The sequence below is a fragment of the Bombus terrestris genome, unplaced genomic scaffold, assembly GCF_910591885.1.
Source record: "Bombus terrestris unplaced genomic scaffold, iyBomTerr1.2, whole genome shotgun sequence".
Classification (NCBI taxonomy): Eukaryota; Metazoa; Arthropoda; class Insecta; order Hymenoptera; family Apidae; genus Bombus; species Bombus terrestris.
The window spans coordinates 4,362,071-4,368,070 of NW_025963552.1; positions in this window are offsets into that span (position 1 = coordinate 4,362,071).

Consider the following 6,000-nt stretch of genomic DNA (forward strand, 5'->3'; position numbering starts at 1 on the left):
GCGAGCGCAGCGAGCGAGAGTCGCGTAAAGGTGTGTCACAATCCAACGGTTTGGCACATACGGACATTGAAACATTCGCACCAGCCCGAGGATCCGGCAGTCTTTATCCTATTGCCTGCTGACAAATGTTCACAGTTTATGAATAGTATCACATAAATAGTAATATTTCCACATACTACACTGCAATGTGATGTCCGAAGTGGCTGACAAAATTAGGTAATAACACGAAATATATGCAAGGCAACATTAGGTATATGTATAGCTTGGAAATTGTGATCGTTGCTCACTCGCTCCGCTCGCTCGTAAAAATTTAGTCCAACCTCACATACGATCCGACACGTTCGCAAATTCGAAATAAGTTGCCTTCATATCGAATGACTAACGCAAGAGGGATTGGTTTTAGGTTAGGCTATAGTTTTCGAGCGAGCGCAGCGAGCGAGAGACGTGTAAAGGTGTGTCACAATCCAACGGTTTGGCGCATACGGACATTGAAACATTCGCACCAGCCCGAGGAGCCGGAAGTCTTTATCCTATTGCCTACTGACAAATGTTTACAGTTTATGAATAGTATCACATAAATAGTACTATTTCCACATACTAAAGTGCAATGTGATGTCCGAAGTGGCTGACAAAATTAGGTACTAACACGATATATATGCATATTGCAAGGTATATGTATACCTTGCAAATTGTGATCGTTGCTCGCTCGATCCGCTCGCTCGTAATTATCTACTCCAACCTCACAGCCGATCCGACACGTTCGCAAATTCGAAATATGTCGCCACCATATCGAATAATGAACGCAAGATGGATTGGTTTTAGGTTCGGCTACAGTTTTCGAGCGAGCGCAGCGAGCGAGAGACGCGTAAAGGTGTGTCACAATCCAACGGTTTGTCACATACGGACATTGAAACATTCGCACCAGCCCGAGGAGCCGGAGGTCTTTATCCTATTGCCTACTGACAAATGTTTACAGTTTATGAATAGTATCACATAAATAGTACTATTTCCACATAGTACAGTGCAATGTGATGTCCGAAATGGCTGACAAAATTAGGTAATAATGCGAAATGTATGCAAGGCAATATAAGGTATATGTATACCTTGCAAATTGTGATCGTTCCTCGCTCGCTCCGCTCGCTCGTAATTATCTACTCCAACCTCACAACCGATCCGACACGTTCGCAAATTCGAAATATGTCGCCACCATATCGAATAATGAACGCAAGATGGATTGGTTTTAGGTTAGGCTATAGTTTTCGAGCGAGCGCAGCGAGCGAGAGACGCGTAAAGGTGTGTCACCATCGAACGGTTTGGCACATACTGACATTGAAACATTCGCACCAGCCCGAGGAGCCGGAACTCTTTATCCAATGGCCTACTGACAAATGTTTACAGTTTATGAATAGTTTCACATAAATAGTACTATTTCCACATAGTACAGTGCAGTGTGATGTCCGAAATGGCTGACCAAATTAGGTAATAACACGAAATGTATGCAAGGCAATATAAGGTATATGTATACCTTGCAAATTGTGATCGTTGCTCACTCGCTCCGCTCGCTCGTAAAAATTTATTCCTACCTCACATACGATCCGACACGTTCGCAAATTCGAAATAAGTTGCCTTCATATCGAATGACTAACGCAAGAGGGATTGGTTTTAGGTTAGGCTATAGTTTTCGAGCGAGCGCAGCGAGCGAGAGACGCGTAAAGGTGTGTCATAATCCAACGGTTTGGCACATACTGACATTGAAACATTCACACCAGCCCGAGGAGCCGGAAGTCTTTATCATATTGCCTACTGACAAATGTTTACAGTTTGTGAATAGTTTCACCTAAATAGAACTATCTCCACATACTACAGTGCAATGTGATGTCCGAAGTGGCTGACAAAATTAGGTACTAACACGATATATATGCATATAGCAAGGTGTATGTATACCCTGCAAATTGTGATCGTTGCTCGCTCGCTCCGCTCGCTCGTAAAAATTTAGTCCAACCTCACATACGATCCGACACGTTCGCAAATTCGAAATATGTCGCCACCATATCGAATAATGAACGCAAGATGGATTGGTTTTAGGTTAGGCTATAGTTTTCGAGCGAGCGCAGCGAGCGAGAGACGCGTAAAGGTGTGTCACAATCCAACGGTTTGGCACATACGGACATTGAAACATTCGCACTAGCCCGAGGAGCCGGAAGTCTTTATCCTATTGCCTACTGACAAATGTTTACAGTTTATGAATAGTATCACATAAATAGTACTATTTCCACATAGTACAGTGCAATGTGATGTCCGAAATGGCTGACAAAATTAGGTAATAATGCGAAATGTATGCAAGGCAATATAAGGTATATGTATACCTTGCAAATTGTGATCGTTCCTCGCTCGCTCCGCTCGCTCGTAATTATCTACTCCAACCTCACAACCGATCCGACACGTTCGCAAATTCGAAATATGTCGCCACCATATCGAATAATGAACGCAAGATGGATTGGTTTTAGGTTAGGCTATAGTTTTCGAGCGAGCGCAGCGAGCGAGAGACGCGTAAAAGTGTGTCACCATCGAACGGTTTGGCACATACTGACATTGAAACATTCGCACCAGCCCGAGGAGCCGGAACTCTTTATCCAATGGCCTACTGACAAATGTTTACAGTTTATGAATAGTTTCACATAAATAGTACTATTTCCACATAGTACAGTGCAGTGTGATGTCCGAAATGGCTGACCAAATTAGGTAATAACACGAAATGTATGCAAGGCAATATAAGGTATATGTATACCTTGCAAATTGTGATCGTTGCTCGCTCGCTCCGCTCGCTCGTAAAAATTTAGTCCAATCTCACATACGATCCGACACGTTCGCAAATTCGAAATAAGTCGCCTTCATATCGAATGACTGACGCAAGAGGGATTCGTTTTAGGTTAGGCTATAGTTTTCGAGCGAGCGCAGCGAGCGAGAGTCGCGTAAAGTTGTGTCACAATCCAACGGTTTGGCACATACGGACATTGAAACATTCGCACCAGCCCGAGGAGCCGGCAGTCTTTATCCTATTGCCTGCTGACAAATGTTCACAGTTTATGAATAGTATCACATAAATAGTAATATTTCCACATACTACACTGCAATGTGATGTCCGAAGTGGCTGACAAAATTAGGTAATAACACGAAATATATGCAAGGCAACATTAGGTATATGTATAGCTTGGAAATTGTGATCGTTGCTCACTCGCTCCGCTCGCTCGTAAAAATTTAGTCCAACCTCACATACGATCCGACACGTTCGCAAATTCGAAATAAGTTGCCTTCATATCGAATGACTAACGCAAGAGGGATTGGTTTTAGGTTAGGCTATAGTTTTCGAGCGAGCGCAGCGAGCGAGAGACGCGTAAAGGTGTGTCACAATCCAACGGTTTGGCACATACGGACATTGAAACATTCGCACCAGCCCGAGGAGCCGGAAGTCTTTATCCTATTGCCTACTGACAATTGTGTACAGTTTATGAATAGTATCACATAAATAGTACTATTCCCACATACTAAAGTGCAATGTGATGTCCGAAGTGGCTGACAAAATTAGGTACTAACACGATATATATGCATATTGCAAGGTATATGTATACCTTGCAAATTGTGATCGTTGCTCGCTCGCTCCGCTCGCTCGTAAAACTTTAGTCCAACCTCGCATACGATCCGACACGTTCGCAAATTCGAATTAAGTCGCCTTCATATCGAATGACTAACGCAAGAGGGATTGGTTTTAGGTTAGGCTATCGTTTTAGAGCGAGCGCAGCGAGCGAGACACGCGTAAAGGTGTGTCACAATCCAACGGTTTGTCACATACGGACATTGAAACATTCGCACCAGCCCGAGGAGCCGGAAGTCTTTATCCTATGGCCTACTGACTAATGTTTACAGTTTATGAATAGTTTCACATAAATAGTACTATTTCCACATAGTACAGTGCAATGTGATGTCCGAAATGGCTGACAAAATTAGGTAATAACACGAAATGTATGCAAGTCAATATAAGGTATATGTATACCTTGCAAATTGTGATCGTTGCTCGCTCGCTCGTAAAAATTTAGTCCAACCTCACATACGATCCGACACGTTCGCAAATTCGAAATAAGTCGCCTTCATATCGAATGACTAACGCAAGAGGGATTGGTTTTAGGTTAGGCTATAGTTTTCGAGCGAGCGCAGCGAGCGAGAGACGCGTAAAGGTGTGTCACAATCCAACGGTTTGGCACATACGGACATTGAAACATTCGCACTAGCCCGAGGAGCCGGAAGTCTTTATCCTATTGCCTACTGACAAATGTTTACAGTTTATGAATAGTACCACATAAATAGTACTATTTCCACATACTACAGTGCAATGTGATGTCCGAAGTGGCTGACAAAATTAGGTACTAACACGATATATATGCATATTGCAAGGTATATGTATACCTTGCAAATTGTGATCGTTGCTCGCTCGCTCCGCTCGCTCGTAATTATCTACTCCAACCTCACAACCGATCCGACACGTTCGCAAATTCGAAATATGTCGCCACCATATCGAATAATGAACGCAAGATGGATTGGTTTTAGGTTAGGCTATAGTTTTCGAGCGAGCGCAGCGAGCGAGAGACGCGTAAAGGTGTGTCACCATCGAACGGTTTGGCACATACTGACATTGAAACATTCGCACCAGCCCGAGGAGCCGGAACTCTTTATCCAATGGCCTACTGACAAATGTTTACAGTTTATGAATAGTTTCACATAAATAGTACTATTTCCACATAGTACAGTGCAGTGTGATGTCCGAAATGGCTGACCAAATTAGGTAATAACACGAAATGTATGCAAGGCAATATAAGGTATATGTATACCTTGCAAATTGTGATCGTTGCTCGCTCGCTCCGCTCGCTCGTAAAAATTTAGTCCAACCTCGCATACGATCCGACACGTTCGCAAATTCGAATTAAGTCGCCTTCATATCGAATGACTAACGCAAGAGGGATTGGTTTTAGGTTAGGCTATCGTTTTAGAGCGAGCGCAGCGAGCGAGACACGCGTAAAGGTGTGTCACAATCCAACGGTTTGTCACATACGGACATTGAAACATTCGCACCAGCCCGAGGAGCCGGAAGTCTTTATCCTATGGCCTACTGACTAATGTTTACAGTTTATGAATAGTTTCACATAAATAGTACTATTTCCACATAGTACAGTGCAATGTGATGTCCGAAATGGCTGACAAAATTAGGTAATAACACGAAATGTATGCAAGGCAATATAAGGTATATGTATACCTTGAAAATTGTGATCGTTGCTCGCTCGCTCCGCTTGCTCGTAATTATCTACTCCAACCTCACAACCGATCCGGCACGTTCGCAAATTGGAAATATGTCGCCACCATATCGAATAATGAACGCAAGATGGATTGGTTTTAGGTTAGGCTACAGTTTTCGAGCGAGCGCAGCGAGCGAGAGACGCGTAAAGGTGTGTCACAATCGAACGGTTTGGCACATACTGACATTGAAACATTCGCACCAGCCCGAGGAGCCGGTAGTCTTTATCATATTGCCTACTGACAAATGTTTACAGTTTATGAATATTTTCACATAAATAGTACTATTTCCACATAGTACAGTGCAATGTGATGTCCGAAATGGCTGACAAAATTAGGTAATAACACGAAATGTATGCAAGGCAATATAAGGTATATGTATACCTTGCAAATTGTGATCGTTGCTCGCTCGCTCCGCTCGCTCGTAAAAATTTAGTCCAACCTCACATACGATCCGACACGTTCGCAAATTCGAAATAAGTCGCCTTCATATCGACTGACTAACGCAAGAGGGATTGGTTTTAGGTTAGGCTACAGTTTTCGAGCGAGCGCAGCGAGCGAGAGACGCGTAAAGGTGTGTCACAATCCAACGGTTTGGCACATACGGACATTGAAACATTCGCACCAGCCCGAGGAGCCGGAAGTCTTTATCCTATT